The sequence below is a fragment of the Hemitrygon akajei genome, chromosome 7 (assembly GCF_048418815.1).
Source record: "Hemitrygon akajei chromosome 7, sHemAka1.3, whole genome shotgun sequence".
Taxonomy (NCBI): Eukaryota; Metazoa; Chordata; class Chondrichthyes; order Myliobatiformes; family Dasyatidae; genus Hemitrygon; species Hemitrygon akajei.
In genome coordinates this window covers 132,027,847-132,051,063 of record NC_133130.1, presented here as the reverse complement: position 1 = coordinate 132,051,063, position 23,217 = coordinate 132,027,847, and the positions used below count along the sequence as shown (strand labels likewise).

Genomic DNA, 23,217 nt, shown 5'->3' with positions numbered 1-23,217 from the left:
TTGTACTTTTTAAATCGTTCCACAATTAAATTGGTGAAGTCCTGGGTGGAACAGCTGGGTGGGCCGTATGGGCCTGTTCTGTGCTCTACCTCTCAATAAAATAAAATGAATAATATTCTGTACTGGTGAGGGACGAGGTGAAGAGCTTTAAAAATCAAAAGGTTTTCTTACTGTCAGTCATTGATTGGAGTACTGTACAGACACAGTAGATGTGTTCCCATTCAAGTTGGGCAAAAAGCTTAAAAAAACCCAGTCTGTGTAAAAGAGGGGTATCGTCTAGTGGAGCGGTCATCATCAGAGTGGTCTGAGTCAGAGTGGTAAGGCTTTGGCTCAATAGGGCTTCGGCAAGAACAGGTGGGAGCAAGGTAAGTAGTAAGTTCACTCTGTACTTCTTGTTTCTTTTTTTTCATATTTAACTATTGAGAGAATAGGGGCATGTCTACAGGGCCAGCGTTCTGTTCTGGGTGTCAGATGTGGGATTTTCGCGAGACTCACAGACTCCCCGATGGCCACATCTGCACCTGGTGCATCGAGATGCAGCTGTTTAGAAACTGTGTAAGGGAACTGGAGCTGCATCTCGATGACCTTCGGCTTGTTAGGGAAAGTGAGGCAGTGAGAGACAGGAGCTACAGGGAGGTAGTCACCCCAAGGCTACAGGAGACAGATAGATGGGGAGAGGGAAGGGGAAATGCCAGATAGTGGAGGGCACCCCTGCGGCCATCCCCTTCAACAATAAATACTCCATTTTGAGCATTGGTATTGGGGTGAACAGTATTAAGAAGATCTACATATGCTGGAATACTGAGGTACAAGGCAGAGCAGAACCACAATGCTGCAGATACAGCAACGGTGAGGAACCAGGCAGAGGAGGAGCAAAATATTGCAGATGCTGGAACGGTGAGGTACAAAGCACAAGAGAAATACAATACTGCAGATGCTGCAACGGTGAGATAAAGAACCATGGAGAATAACAATACAGTAGCTGTGTCAGCCGAAATAGCTCAGTTGGGAGAGCGTTAGACTGAAGATCTAAAGGTCCCTGGTTCAATCCCGGGTTTCGGCACTGGGACTTGTTTATTGGGCCCCATGATCACGTAGCAGTTGTTGTGACACTATTGCAGCTCGGGGCTTCAGAGTTTGGAGTTCACTTGTGGCATCCTGTATACATAAGTTTATACGACCTTCACTTGTACAGAGCCCCTCCAAAGATAGTATAGTTAGAAGGTTAATTGTATTTTTAAACCAGACCATAATTAGGTTAGGGTTAAATCGGTGGATTTCTGGGTGGCCGGACTGGCATGTTCTGTGCTCTATCTCTCAACAAAATCAAGTAACTAATACACTGTAGTGGTGAGGGATGAGGCAAAGAGCTTTAAAAATCAGGAGGTTTTTCTCAGTGGAAGCTGTTGATTGTAGTAGTGTGCAGATGTGGTCGAAGCGTCCTTGTGCAAGTCCAGAAAAAAGCTTTAAAAACCCAGTCTGCATAAAAGAGGGGTCCCGTTTAGTGGAGCTGTCATCATCAGAGTGTTCTGAGTCAGAGTGGTAAGGCTTTGGCAAGAACAGGTGGGAGCAAGGTAAGTCAGTAAGTTCATTTCTTACTTCTTGTTTTTTGTTTATTTAATTGTTGAGAGATTAGGGGGCAAGTCTACAGACTAGGAGTTCTGTTCTTGGTGTCAGATGTGGGATTTCTGTGAGACTCCCAGGCTCCCCGATGGCCACAGCTGCACCTGGTGCATCGAGATGCAGTTCCTTAGAGACCGTGTTAGGGAACTGGAGCTGCAGCACATTGACCTTTGGGTAATTAGGGAATTTGAGGCAGTGATAGGAGCTACAGGGAGGTAGTCACCCCAAGGCTACAGGAGGCTGATAAATGGGTGACTGTCAGGAGATGGAAGGGAGAACTTCAGATAGTGGAGACCACCCCTGTGGCCAGCCCTTTCAACGTTAAATACTCTATTTTGAGCACTGCGGTGGGTGGGGGCGGGGAGGATGGAAAGCTCCCTAGGGGAAGCAACAGCGGATGTGACCCTGGAACTGAGACTGGCCCCGTGTCTCAGGAGGGTAGGGAACTGACAAGGATGGCAGCTGTAATAAAACTAATATGGTGGGGAATGGGATCCAGTGTGATAGATAGATAGATAGATAGATAGATACTTTATTCATCCCCATGGGGAAATTCAACATTTTTTCCAATGTCCCATACACTTATTGTAGCAAAACTAATTACATACAATACTTAACTCAGTATAAATATGATATGCATCTAAAATCACCCTCTCAAAAAGCATTAATAAATAGCTTTTAAAAAGTTCTTAAATAGTTTACTAAAATACATTGAATGGTAACTTAAGCTCAGTCCTAACCCCGGCACTTTAACATATCTTACCCCTGGCGGTTGAATTGTAAAGCCGAATGACATTGGGGAGTATTGATCTCTTCATCCTGTCTGAGGAGCATTGCATCGATAGCAACCTGCCACTGAAGCTGCTTCTCTGTCTCTGGATGGTGCTATGCAGAGGATGTTCAGGGTTTTCCATGATTGACCGTAGCCTACTCAGCGCCCTTCGCTCTGCTACCAATGTCATACTCTCCAGTACTTTGCCCACGACAGAGCCCGCCTTCCTTACCAGCTTATTAAGACGTGAGGTGTCCCTCTTCTTAATGCTGCCTCCCCAACACGCCACCACAAAGAAGAAGGCGCTCTCCACAACTGACCTATAGAACACCTTCAGCATCTCACTACAAACATTGAATGACGCCAACCTTCTAAGGAAGTACAGTCGACTCTGTGCCTTCCTGCACAAGGCATCTGTGTTGGCAGTCCAGTCTAGCTTCTCATCTAACTGTACTCCCAGATACTTGTAGGTCTTAACCTGCTCCACACATTCTCCATTAATGATCACTGGCTCCATATGAGGCCTAGATCTCCTAAAGTCCACCACCATCTCCTTGGTCTTGGTGATATTGAGACGCAGGTAATTTGAGTTGCACCATATCACAAAGTCCTGTATCAGTTTCCTATACTCTTCCTCCTGTCCATTCCTGACACACCCCACTATGGCCGTGTCATCAGCGAACTTCTGCACATGGCAGGACTCCGAGTTATATTGGAAGTCTGATGTGTACAGGGTGAACAGGACCGGAGAGAGTACGGTTCCCTGCGGCGCCCCTGTGCTGCTGACCACCGTGTCAGACCTACAGTCTCCCAACCGCACATACTGAGGTCTATCTGTCAAGTAGTCCACTATCCAAGCCACCATGTGAGAGTCTACTCCCATCTCCGTTAGTTTGTGCCTTAAGATCCTGGGCTGGATGGTGTTAAAGGCACTAGAGAAGTCCAGGAATGTAATCCTCACAGCACCACTGACCCCATCCAGGTGAGAGAGGGATTTGTGCAGCAAATACGTGATAGCATCCTCCACTCCCACCTTCTCCTGATACGCAAACTGAAGAGGATCCTGGGCGTGCCTGGTTTGTGGCCTCAGATTCTGTATTATCAACCGCTCCATGGTCTTCATCACGTGCGACGTCAAGGCAACAGGTCTGAAGTCATTCAACTCCTTTGGTTGTGGTTTCTTCGGTACCGGGACAATACAGGATGTTTTCCACTGTCTGGGTACTCTTCTCTGCTCCAGGCTCATGTTGAAGATGCGCTGTAGGGGTTCTCCCAGCTCAGTCGCACAGGCCCTCAGTAATCGTGGGGATACTCCATCCGGTCCAGCCGCCTTGCTGGTACAGATCTTCCTCAGTTGATCTTTCACCTGTGCAGCCGTTATCCCGGGCATGGGCAAGGTCTCCTGTGAGTGGCTATTTTCCTGTGAGGGAAGTAAGCCTGGTGTGGAGTTCTGCGGTGAGGATGAGATTGTGCTATCGAACCTATTGAAGAAGTTATTCAGCTGGTTCGCTTTCTCCACATCTCCACTTATGTTTGCCCTCCGCTTTGCACTGCATCCGGTGATGATCTTCATCCCATCCCACACCTCCTTCATGCTTTTGTTCTGCAGCTTTTGTTCTAGCTTCCTCCTATACTGCTCCTTTGCCCCCCTGATCTGTACTCTGAGTTCCTTCTGAACTCTTTTAAGCTCCAACCGATCACCATCTTTAAAGGCCCTCTTCTTCTGGTTTAGGAGGCCTTTGATGTGACTAGTGATCCACGGCTTATTATTGGGATAGCAGCGAACAGTTCTAACAGGAACAACGGCATCCACACAAAAGTTAATATAGTCCGTTGTGCATTCAGTGACCTCCTCAATGCCCCCACAGAGCCCCCCTTGCAGTACATCCCAGTTAGTAGTACCGAAGCAGTCTCTCAGGGCCTGTTCAGCTTCAGGAGTCCACTTCCTAAAAGAGCGTGTGGTAGTGGGATGCCTCATCACAATTGATTTATATCTGGGCTGTAACAAAACCAGGTTATGATCAGCTTTCCCCAATGAAGGCAGCGGGGATGCACTGTATGCGTCCTCTACGTTTGCATACAGTAGGTCAATAGTCCTATTACCCCTGGTGTAACAGTCCACATACTGGGAGAAAGCAGGTAGTGCCGTGTCCAAAGCCACATGATTGAAGTCCCCTGTAATTAACACCAGTGCCTCAGGGTGCTGTGTCTGAAGCCTAGCAACAGCGGAGTTGATGACGTCACACGCTACCGTTGCGTCGGCACGCGGCGGGACATACACATTCACCACAATGACGTTTGCGAATTCTCACGGCAGATAATATGGCCTCATACTCACGGCGATCAGCTCAATATCTCTTTCACAAACGAAGATCTTTGTACTCACATGCCCGGGGTTACACCATCTTGCGTTAATGTAGACAGCGAGTCCCCCTCCTTTCTTCTTCCCACACTTTTTGGCATCTCTGTCAAATCTTACCGTAGTAAAACCAGGTAATTCTACATTTACATCCGGGATGTTAGCCGTCAGCCATGTTTCGGAAAAGCACATTAAACTGCATTCCTTGTATGCTTTAACATTCCTTACTAGTGAGGCTAGCTCATCCAATTTATTTGGCAGCGATGGAGCTGAGGATAAGCCAGCAAGTAGATGATGGGTGTAACATGAATGTAAGGAAGCATGAGACTGTGACTGGGTACTAATGCAGACAGAGCAAAGAGTTAAATTGTACCACAGAGGCAAAATTCACAAGAGTGTAGAATGCAGGACTGAAGGTACTGTATTAAAATGTGCTCTTTATTATACTTGTGGCACAGTTGTCCGGTATGAAGTTGTGGGCATCACTGAGTTGTTGTTGTTGAAGAAAGGTCAAAGTTGGGAGCTGAACATCAAAAGATATACTTTGTATTGAAAGGACAGACAGGAAGGCAAGGGCGGTGATGTGACTCTGCTGGTTAGAGATGGAATTACATCTTTAGAAAGAGGCGACATCTTTAGTCAGAGAATGTTGAATCTTTGTGCATGGGATTAACAAATTGTGAAAAAACATTATGGGAATCATATGTAGGCCTCCAAATAGTAGCCAAGATGTGGGATTGAGATTGCACAGAGAGCTGAAAAAGGAATGTAATAAGGGTAATGTCACAACTGTAAATGAGGGCAAACTAGCCAACGATATAAAGCAGGAACAATAGTGCAGACTATTATCTAAATAGGTGAGGGTATCAAAGGATATGGTAAGGAGACAGGTGTATGGAGTTGGGGGGGGGGGGTGGATCCAGGATCATCCTTGATGGAAATGACAGAACGGACTCAATGGACTGAATGGCCTGATTCTGCTCCCATCTCTTATGGTCTAAGGCAGAGAGAAGGTACAATACTGCAGATGCAGCAATGATGAGGTATAAGGCGAAGGAGAACTACAGTTCTACAGATAAAGGAATGGTGAGGTACAAAGTACAGGGAAGTACAATGTTATAGATACTGGAAGGATGAGGTTTTACGTAGAGGAGATGCAGGGATAGTGAGGGACAAGGCAGAGGAGTGTACAATGTTGCAGATATTGCAACGTTGAGGTACAAGGCAAAGGAGGAGAAAAATACTGCAGATGCTGGAACAGTGAGGGACCAGGCAGAGCAGAACCACAATACTGAAGATACAGCAATGGTGAGAAAAAAGGCAGATGAGTATACAATACTGCAGATATCGCACGGTGAGGTACAATGCAGAGGAATAAAATATTGCAGATGCTGGAACGGGAGGAATCTCAATATCACAGATAAAGCAATGGTGAGTTACAAAGCACAAGAAAGCTACTATACTGCAGATAAAATAACAGTGAGTTATAAAGCACAAGAAAACTATAATACCACAGATAAAGCAATGGTGAGGTACAAAGCACAAGAGAGGTACAATACCGCAGATAAAGCAACGCTGAGTTATAAAGCACAAGAAAGGTACAACACTGCAGATAAAGCAACGCTGAGGTACAAAGCACAGACGTAATACAATTCCGCAGATACAGGAATGGTGAGTTACAAGGACAGGAGAAAAACAATTCCACATTTACTGGAATGTTGAGGCTCAAAGCACAGGAGAAATACAATACTGCAGAGTCCGGAACGATGAGGTATGAAGCACGGGGGAATACCATACCACTGATGCTGGAGCCGTGAGGTACAAGGCAGAGTAGAAATAAAATACCACATACACAAGAATAGAGAGTTTTAAAGCACAGTAGAACCACAATACTGCAGGTGACAGACTGGTGAGGTAGAAAGCACATGTCTACAGACTCGGAGTTCTGTTCTGGGTGTCAGATGTGGGATTTCTGTGAGACTCCCAGGCTCCCCGATGGCCACAGCTGCACCTGGTGCATCGAGATGCAGTTCCTTAGAGACCGTGTTAGGGAACTGGAGCTGCAGCACATTGACCTTTGGGTAATTAGGGAATTTGAGGAAGTTATAGGAGCTACAGGGAGGAAGTCACCCCAAGGCTACAGGAGGCTGATAAATGGGTGACTGTCAGGAGACGGAAGGGAGAACTTCAGTTATTGGAGAGCACCCCTGTGGCTAGCCCTTTCAACGTTAAATACTCTATTTTGAGCACTGCGGGGGGCGGGGGCGGGGAGGATGGAAAGCTCCCTAGGGGAAGCAACAGTGGATGTGACCCTGGAACTGAGTCTGGCCCCGTGTCTCAGGAGGGTAGGGAACTGACAAGGATGGCAGCTGTAATAAAACTAATATGGTGGGGAATGGGAGCCAGTGTGATGGAGCTGAGGATAAGCCAGCAAGTAGATGATGGGTATAACATGAATGTAAGGAAGCACAAAACTGTGACTGGGTACTAATGCAGACAGAGCAAAGAGTTAAATTGTACCACAGAGGCAAAATTCACAAGGGTGTAAAATGCAGGACTGAAGGTACTGTATTAAAATGTGCTCTTTATTATACTTGTGGCACAGTTGTCCGGTATGAAGTTGTGGGCATCACTGAGTTGTTGTTGAAGAAAGGTCAAAGTTGGGAGCTGAACATCAAACTATATACTTTGTATTGAAAGGACAGACAGGAAGGCAAGGGCGGTGATGTGACTCTGCTGGTTAGAGATGGAATTACATCTTTAGAAAGAGGTGACATAGGGTCAGAGAATGTTGAATCTTACAGGTGGAGTCAACAAACTGCAAGGGTAAAAAAAAACATTATGGGAATCATATACTGTACAGGCCTCCAAATAGTAGCCAAGGTGTGGAGTTGAGATTGTACAGGGAGCTGAAAAAGGAATGTAATAAGGGTAATGTCACAACTGTAAATGAGGGCAAACTAGCCAATAATATAAAACAGGAACAATAGTGCAGACCATTATCTAAATGGGGAGAAGGTTCAAACATCAGAGGTACTTAGGAATCCTCGTGCAAGATTCCCAGAAGATTAATGTACAGATTGCCACAGAGTAGTGATGCTGTGGAATGCTCTGTCACGGATGGTGCAGGACAAGCAAGTGGGTATATTTCAACCAGAATTTGATAATTTCCTGATTGGTCAGGGTATCAAAGGATATGGCAAGGAGACAGGCATATGGAGTTGAAGGGGAATGCAGGATCAGCCATGGTGGAATGACAGAGCTGACTCAATGGGCTGAAAGGCCTAATTCTGCTCCCATCTCTTATGGCCTAAGGCACAGGAAAGGTACAATACTGCACATGCAGCAATGGTGAGATGGAAGACTGAGGAGAGTCACAGTTCTGCAGATACAGGAATGGTGAGGGACAAAGCACAGGGCAGCACAATGTCACAGATACTGGAAGGACGTGGTTTTAAGGAGAGAAGATCTACATATGCTGGAATACTGAGGTACAAGGCAGAGCAGAACCACAATGCTGCAGATACAGCAATGGTGAGGAACCAGGCAGAGGAGGAGCAAAATACTGCAGATAGTTCAATGGTGAGGTGCAAGGCAGGTAATTATACAATCCTGCAGATAGAGGAAAGGTCAGGGTTAAAGCACGGGGAAATACAATACTGCAGATGCTGCAATGGTGAGGTACACGAGAGTGGAGAATAACAATACTGCAGATGTGTCAGCCGAAATAGCTCAGTTGGGAGAGCGTTAGACTGAAGATCTAAAGGTCCCTGGTTCAATCCCGGGTTTCGGCATTGGGACTTATTTATTGGGCTCCACTTTAGTGTGACTCTGTTGCAGCTTATGTTGTCGGAGGTCAGAGTTTGGAGTTCAATTGCAACATCCTGTGTAAGAGAGTTTGTAATTCCTTCCATTTTGCACATGGGTTTCCTCCAGCTGCTCTGGTTTCCAGCCACGGTCCAAAGATGTACTGATTAGTAAGTGAATTGGTATTTTCAATTGTCACACCATTAGGGTATGGTTAAATCGACCTGTTCCAGCTCGGCACAGATTGGTGGGCCAGAACTTCCTGTTCTTCATTGCATCTCGCAATGAAATAAAATAAATAATATTCTGTAATGGTGAGGGATGAGAGAGTGGAGGAGTACAATACCGCAGATACAGCAACAGTGAGGTTTAAAGCACAGGGGAAATACAATCCTGCAGATAAAGGAACAGTGAGGTGCAAGACAGAGGTGAACCACAAAAGTATGCCATATCGTGGAGTGGTGTCGCAGCAATAACCTGGTACTCGCCGTCAGTAAGACGAAAGAGCTGATTGTGGACTTCAGGAAGGGTAAGACGAAGGAACACACACCAATCCTCATAGAGGGATCAGAAGTGAAAAGTGTGAACAGTTTCAAATTCCTGGGTGTCAAGATCTCTGAGCTTAATATCAAAGGATATACTTTGTATGGAAAGGACAGGCAGAAGGGATAGGTGGTAGTGTGCCTCTGTTGGTAAGAGATGGAATTACATCTTTAGAAAGAGGTGACATAGGGTCAGAGAATGTTGAATCTTTGTGCATGGGGTTAACAAATTGTGAAAAAACATTATGGGAATCATATGTAGGCCTCCAAATAGTAGCCAAGATGTGGGGTTAAGATTGTACAGGGAGCTGAAAAATAAATGTAATAAGGATAATGGCAGAAATGTAAATGAGGGCAAACAAGCCAACGATATAAAGCAGGAACAATAGTGCAGACTATTATCTAAATCTTTGAGGGTATCAAAGGATATGGTAAGGAGACAGGTGTATGGAGTTGGGGGGGGGGGTGGAATCCAGGATCATCCATGATGGAACAGACTCGATGGACTGAATGGCCTAACTCTGCTCCCATCTCTTATGGTCTAAGGCAGAGAGAAGGAACAATACTGCAGATGCAGCAATGATAAGGTATAAGGCGAAGGAGAACTACAGTTCTACAGATAAAGGAACTGTGAGGTACAAAGTACAGGGAAGTACAATGTTATAGATACTGGAAGGATGAGGTTTTATGTAGAGGAGACACAGGGATAGTGAGGGACAAGGCAGAGGAGTGTACAATGTTTCAGATACTGCAACGGTGAGGTACAAGGCAGAGGAGGAGAAAAACACAGCAGATGCTGGAACAGTGAGGGACCAGGCAGAGCAGAACCACAATACTGAAGATACAGCAATGGTGAGGAAAAAGGCAGAGGAATAAAATATTGCAGATGCTGGAATGGGAGGAACTTCAATATCACAGATAAAGCAGCAGTGAGTTACAAAGCACAGAAGTAATACAATTCTGCAGATACAGGAATGGTGAGGTACAAGGACAGGAGAAAAACAATTCCACATTTACTGGAATGTTGAGGCTCAAAGCACAGGAGAAATACAATACTGCAGAGTCCGGAAAGATGAGGTCCGAAGCACGGGGTAATACAATACCACTGATGCTGGAGCAGTGAGGTACAAGGCAGAGGAGAAATAAAATACCACATACACAAGAATAGAGAGTTTTAAAGCACAGTAGAACTACAATACTGCAGATGATGGACTGGTGAGGTACAAATTACATGGAAATACAACAGTGCGTTCGCTGGATTGTGAGGAATAATGTACAAGAGACATATAATACTGCAGATTCTTCAATGGTGAGGTACACGAGAGTGGAGAACAATGATACTACAGCATTGTCAGCCGAAATAGCTCAGTTGGGAGAGCGTTAGACTGAAGATCTAAAGGTCCCTGGTTCAATCCCGGGTTTCGGCATTGGGACTTATTTATTGGGCTCCACTTTAGTGTGACTCTGTTGCAGCTTATGTTGTCGGAGGTCAGAGTTTGGAGTTCAATTGCAACGTCCTGTGTAAGAGAGTTTGTAATTCCTTCCATTTTGCACATGGGTTTCCTCCAGCTGCTCTGGTTTCCTGCCACGGTCCAAAGACATACTGATTAGTAGGTGAATTGGTATTTTCAATTGTCACACCATTAGGGTATGGTTAAATCGACCTGTTCCAGCTCGGCACAGTTTGGTGGGCTAGAACTTCCTGTTCTTCATTGCATCTCGCAATGAAATAAAATAAATAATATTCTGTAATGGTGAGGGATGAGAGAGTGGAGGAATACAATACCGCAGATACAGCAACAGTGAGGTTTAAAGCACAGGGGAAATACAATCCTGCAGATACAGGAACAGTGAGGCGCAAGACAGAGGTGAACCACAAAAGTATGCCATATCGTGGAGTGGTGTCGCAGCAATAACCTGGTACTCGCCGTCAGTAAGACGAAAGAGCAGATTGTGGACTTCAGGAATGGTAAGACGAAGGAACACACACCAATCCTCATAGAGGGATCAGAAGTGAAAAGTGTGAACAGTTTCAAATTCCTGGGTGTCAAGATCTCTGAGGACCTAACCTGATCCCAACATATCGATGCAGTTATAAAGACGACAAGATAGTGACTATACTTCATTAGGAGTTTGAAGAGATTTGGTTGTCAACAAATACACTCAAAAACTTATATAGCTGTACCGTGGAGAGCATTCTGACAGGCTGCATCACTGTCTGGTGTATGGGGGAGGGGGGAGCTACTGTACAGGACCGAAAGGGGGTTGGGAATTTAGTCGGCTCCGACAAAGTACCCAGGAAATCTTCCAGGAGTGGTGTCTCAGAAAGGCAGTTTCCATTATTAAGGTCCTCCAGCACCCAGGGCATACATTATTTCTGTTTTTGCATGATTTTAACCTATTCAATATATGTGATATGGTAAATTGACTTATTTATTTAAAATTATTTTTTTTCTTGTTCCATATTATGTATTGCTTTGAACCTCTGCTGCTAGGTTAACAAATTTCAGGACACATGCCAGTGATAATAAACCTGATTCTGATTCTGAGATTCTGGAAGGGTGAGGTTTAAGGAACTACAATACTGCAGAAGCTGGAATGGTGAGATACCATACAGAGGGAAATACAATACTGCAGATACTGGCATGCTGAGGTACAAGACAGAGGTGAACCACAAAAGTTTACCTCCCAGGTGCCAGGGTTTGTGATGTTTCTGAGCACGTCAACAATATCCTGAAAAGGGAGGGAGAACCACATTCTTACAGATAGATCAGCCACAATAGATAGATAGATAGATAGATAGATACTTTATTCATCCCCATGGGGAAATTCAACCTTTTTTTTCCAATGTCCCATACACTTGTTGTAGCAAAAACTAATTACATACAATACTTAACTCAGTAAAAATATGATATGCATCTAAATCACTAACTCAAGAAGCATTAATAATAGCTTTAAAAAAAAAAGTTCTTAAGTCCTGGCGGTTGAATTGTAAAGCCTAATGGCATTGGGGAGTATTGACCTCTTCATCCTGTCTGAGGAGCATTGCATCGATAGTAACCTGTCGCTGAAACTGCTTCTCTGTCTCTGTCTCTGGATAGCTCAGTTGGGAGAGTGTATCTGGTTCAATCCTGGTTTTCGGCACTGGGACTTGTTTATTGGGCCCCATGGTCACATAACAATTGGGGGACACTATTGCAGCTCGGGGCTTCAGAGTTTGAAGTTCAATTGTGGCATCCTCTGTATGCAGGTTTGTACGTCCTTCCCTTGTACAGAGACCCTCCAAAGGTAGTATGATTAGAGGCTTAATTGTACTTTTAATCCATGCCACAATTAGGTTAGGGTTAAATTGGTGAATTCCTGGGTGGCCGGACTGGCGTGTTCTGTGCTCTATCTCTCTACAAAATGAAATAACTAATATTTTGTAGGGGTGAGGGATGAGGCAACAGCTTTAAAAATTACGAGGTTTTTCCTCGGTGGGAGTCATTGATTGTAGTAATGCGCAGATGTAGTCGAAGCGTTCTCGTTCAAGTCCGGCAAAAAGCTTTAAAAACCGTCTCCATAAAAGAGGAGTTCCGTCTAGTGTAGCGTTCATCATCAGAGTGGTCTGAGTCAGGGTGGTAAGGCTTCGGCTCAACAGGGTTTTGGCAAAAGATGGGAGCAAGGCAAGTAGGTAAGTTCATTCCTTACTTCTTGTTTCTTTTTTTTCTTATTTAATTGTTGAAAGAATAGGGGGTATGTCTAAAGGGCAAGTGTTCTGTTCTGGATGTCAGATGTGGCATTTCAGCCAGACTCCCAGCCTCCCCAGTGGCCACATCCACACCAGGTTCATCGAGATACAGTTCCTTAGAGACCGTGTTAGGGAACTGGAGCTGCAGCACATTGACCTTTGGGTAATTAGGGAATTTGAGGAAGTGATAGGAGCTACAGGGAGGTAGTCACCCCAAGGCTACAGGAGGCTGATAAATGGGTGACTGTCAGGAGACGGAAGGGAGAACTTCAGATAGTGGAGAGCACCCCTGTGGCCAGCCCCTTCAATGATAAATACTCCATTTTGAGCACTTCTAAGGGGGAGGATGGAAAGCTCCCTGGGGGAAGCAACAGCGGATGTGACTCTGGCACTGAGTCCGGCCCCGTGTCTCAGGAGGGTAGGGAACTGACAAGGATGGCAGCTGTAATTGAGGACTCTATAGTTAGGGGGACAAACAGGTGATTCTGTGGATGTGACAAAGAAACACAGATGGTAGCTTGCCTCCCAGGTGCCAGGGTCTGTGATGTTTCTGAACTGAGAAGGTGAGCAGCCAGAGGTCGTGGTACAAATTGGTACCAACAACATCGGTAGAAAAGGGAGGAGGACCTGAAAACAGAATACAGGAAGTTAGGAAGGAGGCTGAGAAGGAAGACCTCAAGGGTACTAATCTCCAGCTTGCTGCCTGTGCCACGTGACATTGAGAATAGGAACAGAATGAGCGGACAGAGAAATGAGTGATTGAAGAATTGGAGCAGGAGGCAGGGATTCAGATTTCTAGATAATTGGGACCTCTTCTGCGGCAGATGTGACCTGCACAAAAGGGACGGGTTGCACTTGAATCTGAGGGGGACCAATATTCTTGAGGACAGGTTTTCTAGAGCTGTTTGGGAGTGTTTTAAACTAATATGGTGGGGAATGGGAATCAGTGTGATGGAGCTGAGGATAAGCCAGCAAGTAGATGATGGGAGTAACATCAATGTAAGGAAGGACAAGACAGTGATTGGGTACAAATGCAGACAGAGCAAAGAGTTAAATTCTACCACAGAGGTAAAATTCACAAGGGTGTAGAATGCGGGATTAAAGGAGCTGTATTTAAATGAGCTTAACATTCGGAATAAGCTGGATGAACTTGTTGCGCAGTTGGTCGGTATGAAGTTATGGGCATCAAGGTGTTGTTGCTGAAAGAAGGTGAAAGTTGGGAGCTTAACATCAAAGGATATACTTTGTATTGAAAGGACAGACAGGAAGGCATAGGCAGTGGTGTGGCTCTGCTGGTAAAAGATGGAATTCTATCTTTAGAAAGAGGTGACATCGGGTCTGAGAATGTGGGGTCAACAAACCTCAAGGGTGAAAAAAAAACCATTGTGGGAATCATACGTAGGCCTCCAAATAGTAGCCAAGATGTGGAGTTGAGATGCACAGGGAGCTGAAAAAGGAATGTAATAAGGGTAATGTCACAACTGTAAATGAGGGCAAACTAGCCAATAATATAAAGCAGGAACAATAGTGCAGACTATTATTTAAATGGGGAGAAGATTCAAACATCAGAGGTACAGAGGTACTTAGACTCCCAGAAGGTTAATTTACAGACTGCCACAGAGCAGTGAATCTGTGGAATGCTCTGCCACAGGTGGTGGAGGACAAGCCCGTGGGTGTGTTTAAAGCAGAAGCTGATAGATTCCTGATCAGTCAGGGCATCAGAGGATATGGCAAGGAAGCTGGTGTATGGAATTGAGATAATGCAGGATCATCCATGATGGAATGACAGAGCAGGCTCGATAGGTTGAATGGCTTAATTCTGCTCCCATCTCTTATGGTCTAAGGCACAGGAAAGATACAATACTGCAGCTGCAGCAACGGTGAGATGGAAGACTGAGGAGAATCACAGTTCTGCAGATACAGGAATGGTGAGGGACAAAGCACAGGGCAGCACAATGTCATAGATACTGGAAGGATGTGATTTTAAGGAGAGAAGATCTACATATGCTGGAATACTGAGGTACAAGGCAGAGCAGAACCACAATTCTGCAGATACAGCAACGGTGAGGAACCAGGCAGAGGAGGAGCAAAATACTGCAGATGATAGAACTGTGAGGTACAAAGCACAAGAGAAATACAATACTGCAGATGCTGCAATGGTGAGATAAAGAACCATGGAGAATAACAATACAGTAGCTGTGTCAGCCGAAATAGCTCAGTTGGGAGAGCGTTAGACTGAAGATCTAAAGGTCCCTGGTTCAATCCCGGGTTTCGGCACTGGGACTTAATTATTGGGCCCCATGATCTCGTAGCAGTTGGTGTGACACTGTTACAGTTTGTAGTAACAGTGTTTGTAGTAACAGTTAGAGTTTGGAATTAAATTCTGGCATCCTGGGTAAGTAAGTTTGTACGTCCTTCTGATGTACACAGTCCCATTGTCCAAAGCCAGACTAGTTAGTAGGTTAATTGTACTTTTTAAATCGTACCACAATTAAATTGGTGAAGTCCTGGGAGGAACAGCTGGGTGGGCAGGATGAGCCTGTTCTGTACTCTACCTCTCATAAAATAAAATAAAATGAATAATATTCTGTACTGGTGAGGGACGAGGTGAAGAGCTTTAAAAATCAAAAGGTTTTCTTACTGTCAGTCATTGATTGGAGTAATGTACAGACACAGTAGACGTGTTCCCATTCAAGTTGGGCAAAAAGCTTAAGAAAACCCAGTCTGTGTAAAAGAGGGGTATTGTCTAGTGGAGTGGTCATCATCAGAGTGGTCTGAGTCAGAGTGATAAGGCTTTGGCTCAATAGGGCTTCGGCAAGAACAGGTGGGAGCAAGGTAAGTAGTAAGTTCACTCTGTACTTCTTGTTTCTTTTTTTTCATATTTAACTATTGAGAGAATAGGGGCATGTCTACAGGGCCAGCGTTCTGTTCTGGGTGTCAGATGTGGGGTTTCCGCGAGACTACCAGCCTCCCCGATGGCCACATCTGCACCTGGTGCATCGAGATGCAGCTGTTTAGAAACTGTGTAAGGGAACTGGAGCTGCATCTCGATGACCTTCGGCTTGTTAGGGAAAGTGAGGCAGTGAGAGACAGGAGCTACAGGGAGGTAGTCACCCCAAGGCTACAGGAGACAGATAGATGAGGAGAGGGAAGGGGAAATGCCAGATAGTGGAGGGCACCCCTGCGGCCATCCCCTTCAACAATAAATACTCCATTTTGAGCATTGGTATTGGGGTGAACCTACCTGGGGGGAAGCAACAGCTGCTGTGCCTCTGGCACTGAGTCTGGCCCTGATTAGTAGGGGAGGGAACTCTATAGTTAGGGGGTCACATAGGCGATTCTGTGGACGCAACAAAGACACAGAGATGGTAGTCTGCTTCCCAGGTGCCAGGGTTCCTGATGATTCTGAGCCCGTCCACAATATCCTGAAAAGGGAGGGAGAACCACAATCTGACAGATACATCAGCCGAAATAGCTCAGCTGGGAGAGTGTTAGACTGAAGATCTAAAGGTCCCTGGTTCAATCCCGGGTTTCGGCACTGGGACTTGTTTATTGGGCCCCATGGTCCCATAGCAGTTGTTATGACACTATTGCAGCTCGGGGCTTCAGAGTTTGGAGTTCAATTGTGGCATCCTGTGTACATAAGTTTATACATCCTTCACTTGTACAGAGCCCCTCCAAAGTTAGTATAGTTAGAAGGTTAATTGTATTTTTAAACCAGACCATAATTAGGTTAGGATTAAATCCGTGGATTTCTGGGTGGCCGGACTGGCATGTTCTGTGCTCTATCCCTCAACTAAATAAAATCACTAATACTCTGTAGTGGTGAGGGATGAGGCAAAGAGCTTTAAAAATCAGGAGGTTTTTCTCAGTGGAAGTTGTTGATTTTAGTAATGTGCAGATGTGGTCAAAGCGTCCTTGTGCAAGTCCAGAAAGAAGCTTTAAAAACCCAGTCTGCATAAATGAGGAGTTCCGTCTAGTGGAGCGTTCATCATCAGAGTGGTCTGAGTCAGGGTGGTAAGGCTTCGGCTCAACAGGGTTTTGGCAAAAGATGGGAGCAAGGCAAGTAGGTAAGTTCACTTCTTACTTCTTGTTTTTTGTTTATTTAATTGTTGAGAGATTAGGGGGCATGTCTACAGACTCGGAGTTCTGTTCTGGGTGTCAGATGTGGGATTTCCGTGAGACTCCCAGGCTCCCCGATGGCCACAGCTGCACCTGGTGCATCGAGATGCAGTTCCTTAGAGACCGTGTTAGGGAACTGGAGCTGCAGCACATTGACCTTTGGGTAATTAGGGAATTTGAGGAAGTGATAGGAGCTACAGGGAGGTAGTCACCCCAAGGCTACAGGAGGCTGATAAATGGGCGACTGTCAGGAGACGGAAGGGAGAACTTCAGATAGTGGAGAGCACCCCTGTGGCCAGCCCCTTCAAAGATAAATACTCCATTTTGAGCACTGCAAAGGGTGGGGGGAGGATGGAAAGCTCCCTAGGGGAAGCAACAGTGGATGTGACCCTGGAACTGAGTCTGGCCCCGTGTCTCAGGAGGGTGGGGAACTGACAAGGATGGCAGCTGTAATAAAACTAATATGGTGGGGAATGGGAGCCAGTGTGATGGAGCTGAGGATAAGCCAGCAAGTAGATGATGGGTATAACATGAATGTAAGGAAGCACAAGTCTGTGACTGTGTACTAATGCAGACAGAGCAAAGAGTTAAATTGTACCACAGAGGCAAAATTCACAAGGGTGTAAAATGCAGGACTGAAGGAACTGTATTAAAATGTGCTCTTTATTATACTTGTGGCACAGTTGTCCGGTGTGAAGTTGTGGGCATCACTGAGTTGTTGTTGTTGAAGAAAGGTCAAAGTTGGGAGCTGAACATCAAAAGATATACTTTGTATTGAAAGGACAGACAGGAAGGCAAGGGCAGTGATGTGACTCTGCTGGTTAGAGATGGAATTACAACTTTAGAAAGAGGTGACATAGGGTCAGAGAATGTTGAATCTTACAGGTGGGGTCAACAAACTGCAAGGGTAAAAAAAAGTTGAAGTTGAAGTGGAATGCAGGATCAGCCATGGTGGAATGACAGAGCAGACTCAATGGGCTGAATGGCCTAATTCTGCTCCAATCTCTTATGGCCTAAGGCACAGGAAAGGTACAATACTGCAGATGCAGCAATGGTGAGATGGAAGACTGAGGAGAGTCACAGTTCTGCAGATACAGGAATGGTGAGGGACAAAGCACAGGGCAGCACAATGTCATAGATACTGGAAGGACGTGATTTTAAGGAGAGAAGATCTACATATGCTGGAATACTGAGGTACAAGGCAGAGCAGAACCACAATGCTGCAGATACAGCAACGGTGAGGAACCAGGCAGAGGAGGAGCAAAATACTGCAGATAGTTCAATGGTGAGGTACAAGGCAGGTGATTATACAATACTGCAGATAGAGGAATATTGGTGGGACAAGGCTCAAGAGAAAGATAATACTGCCGGTGATGGAACGGTGAGGTACAAAGCAGAAGGGAAATATAATACTGCTGATGCTGCAACGGTGAGATAAAGAACCATGGAGAATAACAATACTGCAGCTGTGTCAGCCGAAATAGCTCAGTTGGGAGAGCGTTAGACTGAAGATCTAAAGGTCACTGGTTCAATCCCGGGGTTCAGCACTTGGACGTGGTTATTGGCCCACACTTTAGCGTGACTCTATTACAGCTTGTGTTGTCAAATTGCAACATCTTGTGTGAATTTGTAATTGTAATTAACTAAATTATGCACATGGGTTTCCTCCGGCTGCTCTGGTTTTCTGCCACGGTCCAAAGACCTACTGATTAGTAGGTGAATTGGTATTTTAAATCATCACATGATTAGGGTATGGTTAAATCAGGGGTTTCCTGGCCAGCACAGTTTAGTGGGCCAGAAGTGCCTGTTCTTCACTGGGTCACTGTATTTGTTCACTGTACACGTTAATTGTAATTTTAAACCAGACCATAATTAGGTTAGGGTTAAATCGGTGGATTTCTGGGTGGCCGGACTGGCATGTTCTGTGCCCTATCTCTCAACAAAATAAAATAACTAATACTCTGTAGCGGTGAGGGATGAGGGCGTGGAGCACTACAATACTGCAGATACAGCAACAGTGAGGTTTAAAGCAGAGGGGAAATACAATACTGGAACAGTGAGGTAATCTGCAGCTGGATCTTCAACTTCCTCACAGACAGGACCCAGGCTGTAAAAATAGGGGACAAGCCCTCTTCTACAATCATTCTGAGCACCGGTGCCCCACAAGGCTGTGTACTCAGCACCCTGCTGTACTCACATGATTGTGTAGCCAAGTTTCCATCAAACTCAATATATAAGTTTGCTGATGACACCACAATTGTAGGCCGTATCTATTTTCTAATTACGATTTATAATTTACATTTTTTATTATATTTACTTGGATTTGTACTTCAGGGAGCACGAAGTGCAGAATCAAATATCACTGTGATGATTGTACGCTCTAGTATCGATTGTTCAGTGACGATAAAGTAAAGTAATGCAGATAGATCAGCCAAAATACCCCCAAAGTACCAGTGTTGGCACTGGGACTTGTTTATTGGGCACCATGGTAACAGCAGTTAGTGCAACACTATTGCAGCTCACTTGATTTCAGAGTTCAATTCAGACGTCCTCTGTAAGTAGGTTTGAAAGTCCTTCCCATGTGCATATGGGTTTCTTCCGGGGTGCTGCGGTTTGCTCCCACAGTCCAAAGACGTACTGGTTAGTAGTTGAACTGATTATTTTAAAGCATCCCACAACTGGGCGGCATGAATCCACCAATTTAACCCTAACCTGATTGCAGGGTGGCACAGCTTGGTGGGCTGGACGGACCCGTTGTGCGCTGTAGGTGTCAATAAAATAAAATAAATAATATTCTGTGATAGTGAGGGTCGAGAGATAGGAGAACTACAATACCGCAGATACAGCAATGGTGAGGTATAAGGCAGAGGAGTGTACAATACCGCAGATGGAGGAATGGTCAGGTTGAAAGCACGGGGAAATACAATACTGCAGATGCTGCAACGATGAGGTACATGGCAGTAGAGAACCACAATACTGTAGATATGTCAGAGAAATAGCTCAGTTGGGAGAGCGTTAGGCTGAAAATCTAAAGGTCCCTGGTTCAATCCCGGGTTTATTACTGGGACTTGGTTATTGGGCCTCATGGTCGCATAGCAGCATCAGAGTGTGGCACCCTCTGTATGCAGTTTTGTACGTCCTTCCCTTGTACACAGCCTCTCCAAAAGTAGTATGTATTTGTTAAACTGTACCACAATTATGTTAGTGTTCCTGGGTGTCACTTGGTGGGCTTGTTCCTTGGTGGGCTGTATCTCTCAATAAAATAAAAAAAATATTCTGTAATGTTGAGGGATGAGGCGTAGAGCTTTAAAATTCAGGAGGTTTCCTTGGTGGGATTTATTGATTGGAGTACTGTGTACATACAGTAGAAGCATTCCCATGCAAGTCCTGCAAAAAGCTTTAAAAACCCAGTCTGCATAAAAGAAGGGTCCTGTCTAGTGGAGCGGTCATCATCAGAGTGGTCTGAGTCAGAGTGGTAAGGCTTTGGCTCAACAGGGCTACGGTAAGAACAGGTGGGAGCAAGGTAAGTAGGTAAGTTCACTCCATACTCCTTACTTAAATAAGAACTCCAGATCTTATTTAACTGTTGAGAGAATAGGAGGTATGTCTACAGGGCCAATGTTCTGTTCTGGTTGCTCACCCTCCCCAGTGGCCACATCTGCACCTGGTGCATCGAGATGCAGCTCCTGAGAGACTGTGTTAGGGAATTGGAGGTGCATCTTGATGACCTTCAGCTTGTTAGGGAAAGTGAGGCAGTGATAGACAGGAACTACAGGGAGGTAGTCACCCCAAGGGTACAGGAGATCGATAAAAGGGTGACTGTCAGGAGAGGGAAGGGAGAACGCCAGATAGTGGAGAGAACCCCGGTGACTGGCCACTTCAACAATAAATGCTCCATTTGAGTACTGTTGGGGAGGGGGGGGGGATCTACATGGGGAAATGACAGTGGCCGTGCCTCTGTCACTGAGTCTGGCTCTGTGGCCCAGGAGGGTAGGGAACTGACAAGGATGGCAGCAGTGATTCGGCCTCTATAGTTAGGGGGACAGACAAGTGATTCTGTGGACGCGACAAAGAAATACAGATGGAAGTTTGACTCCCAGATGCCAGTGTTTGTGATGTTTCTGAACGATTCCACAATATCCTGAAATGGGAGGGAGAGCAGCAAGAGTTCGAGTACACATTGGTACCAATGACATGGGTAGAGAAAGGGAGGAGGTCCTGAAAACAGAATACAGGGAGTTAGGAAGGAAGCTGAGAAGCAGGACCTCAAGGGTAGTGATCTTGAGATTCCTGCCTGTACCAGACGACAGGGAGGGTAGGAATAGAATGAGGTGGCAGATAAATATGTAGGTGATGAATTGGAGCAGAGTGCAGGGATTCAGATTTCTGGATAATTGGGACCTCCTGCGGCAGTCTGGTGTGGGGGGGTTACTGCACAGGACTGAAAGGGGGTTGTGAATTTGGTTGGCTCCATCTTGCGTACTAAACTACAAAGAACCAAAGACATAGAAACATAGACATAGAAACATAGAAAATAGGTGCAGGAGTAGGCCATTCAGCCCTTTGAGCCTGCACCGCCATTCAGTATGATCATGGCTGATCATCCAGCTCAGAACCCTGTACCTGCTTTCTCTCCATACCCCCTGATCCCTTTAGCCACAAGGGCCATATCTAACTTCCTCTTAAATATAGCCAATGAACTGGCCTCAACTGTTTCCTGTGGCAGAGAATTCCACAGATTCACCACTCTCTGTGTGAAGAAGTTTTTCCTCATCTCGGTCCTAAAAGGCTTCCCCTTTATCCTTAAACTGTGACCCCTCGTTCTGGACTTTCCCAACTTCAAGGAGTGGTGTCTAAGAAAGGCAGTGTCCATTATTAAGGTCCTCCAGCACCCAGGGCATGCCCTTTTCTCACTGTTACCATCAGGTAGGATGTACAGAAACATGAAGGCACACACTCAGCGATTCAGGAACAACTTCTACCCCTCTGTCCTTCATTTCCTAAATAGCTATTTAACCCGCAAATACTACCTCACTTTTTCTTATACTTTATTTCTGTTTTTGCACAATTTTAATGTATTCAATACATGTAACATGGGAAATCGACTTATTTATTTATTTATTTATTTATTTATTCTTCTTCTTCTTCTTCTTCTTCTTCTTCTTCTTCTTCTTCTTCTTCTTCTTCTTCTTCTTCTTCTTCTTCTTCTTCTTCTTCTTCTATATTATGTATTGCTTTGAACTGCTGCTGCTAAGTTAACAAATTTCAGGACACATGCCGGTGATAATAAACCTGATTCTGATTCTGAGATTCTGGAAGGGTGAGGTTTAAGGAACTACAATACTGCAGAAGCTGGAATGGTGAGATACCATAGAGGGAAATACAATACTGCAGATACTGGAATGGTGAGGTACAAAGCACAGGGAAATACAATACTGCAGATACTGGCATGCTGAGGTACAAGACAGAGGGAAATACAATACTGCAGATACTGGAATGCTGAGGTACAAGACAGAGGGAAATACAATACTGCAGATACTGGAATGCTGAGGTACAAGACAGAGGGAAATACAATACTGCAGATACTGGAATGCTGAGGTACAAGACAGAGGGAAATACAATACTGCAGATACTGGCATGCTGAGGTACAAGACAGAGGTGAACCACAAAAATGCAGATATATCAGCTGAAATAGCTCAGCTGGGAGAGCGTTAGACTGAAGATCTAAAGGTCCCTGGTTCAATCCCGGGTTTCGGCACTGCTACATATTTATTGTAACCGTGCTAGCATAGCAGTTAGTGTGACACTATTACAGCTCATAGTGTTAGAGTTTGGAATTCAGTTGCAGCATCCCCTGTAAGTAAGTTTGTATGTCCTTCCCATGTACACTGTCCCACTGTCCAATGGTTAGTAGGTTAATTGTATTTTTTAAACCGTACCACAATTAGGTTACGGTTAAATCAGTGGATTCCCGGGTGGAACAGCTGGGTGAGCTGGATGGGCCTGTTCTGTGCTCTACCTCTCAATAAAATAAAATGAATAATATTCTGTAGATAGATAGATAGATAGATAGATAGATAGATACTTTATTCATCCCCATGGGGAAATTCAACATTTTTTTCCAATGTCCCATACACTTGTCCCATACACTTGTTGTAGCAAAAACTCATTACATACAATACTTAACTCAGTAATAATATGATATGCATCTAAATCACTAACTCAAAAAGCATTAATAATAGCTTTAAAAAAGTTCTTAAGT

General features: G+C 45.0%; 6 non-coding genes across 6 annotated transcripts; all 6 read left to right on the top strand.

Moving 5' to 3' along the window:
• The first annotated feature begins 990 nt into the window (after positions 1 to 990).
• On the top strand, positions 991 to 1,063 carry trnaf-gaa (transfer RNA phenylalanine (anticodon GAA)). Its single transcript has one exon. It is a non-coding gene; the product is annotated as a tRNA-Phe (tRNA).
• A 7,412-nt stretch (positions 1,064 to 8,475) lies between these two features.
• Positions 8,476 to 8,548, top strand: trnaf-gaa (transfer RNA phenylalanine (anticodon GAA)). Its single transcript has one exon. It is a non-coding gene; the product is annotated as a tRNA-Phe (tRNA).
• Positions 8,549 to 10,457: 1,909 nt separating this feature from the next.
• Positions 10,458 to 10,530, top strand: trnaf-gaa (transfer RNA phenylalanine (anticodon GAA)). The gene has a single exon. It is a non-coding gene; the product is annotated as a tRNA-Phe (tRNA).
• Positions 10,531 to 15,037: 4,507 nt separating this feature from the next.
• Positions 15,038 to 15,110, top strand: trnaf-gaa (transfer RNA phenylalanine (anticodon GAA)). Its single transcript has one exon. It is a non-coding gene; the product is annotated as a tRNA-Phe (tRNA).
• A 1,188-nt stretch (positions 15,111 to 16,298) lies between these two features.
• Positions 16,299 to 16,371, top strand: trnaf-gaa (transfer RNA phenylalanine (anticodon GAA)). Its single transcript has one exon. It is a non-coding gene; the product is annotated as a tRNA-Phe (tRNA).
• A 6,269-nt stretch (positions 16,372 to 22,640) lies between these two features.
• On the top strand, positions 22,641 to 22,713 carry trnaf-gaa (transfer RNA phenylalanine (anticodon GAA)). Its single transcript has one exon. It is a non-coding gene; the product is annotated as a tRNA-Phe (tRNA).
• The last annotated feature ends 504 nt before the right edge of the window (positions 22,714 to 23,217 follow it).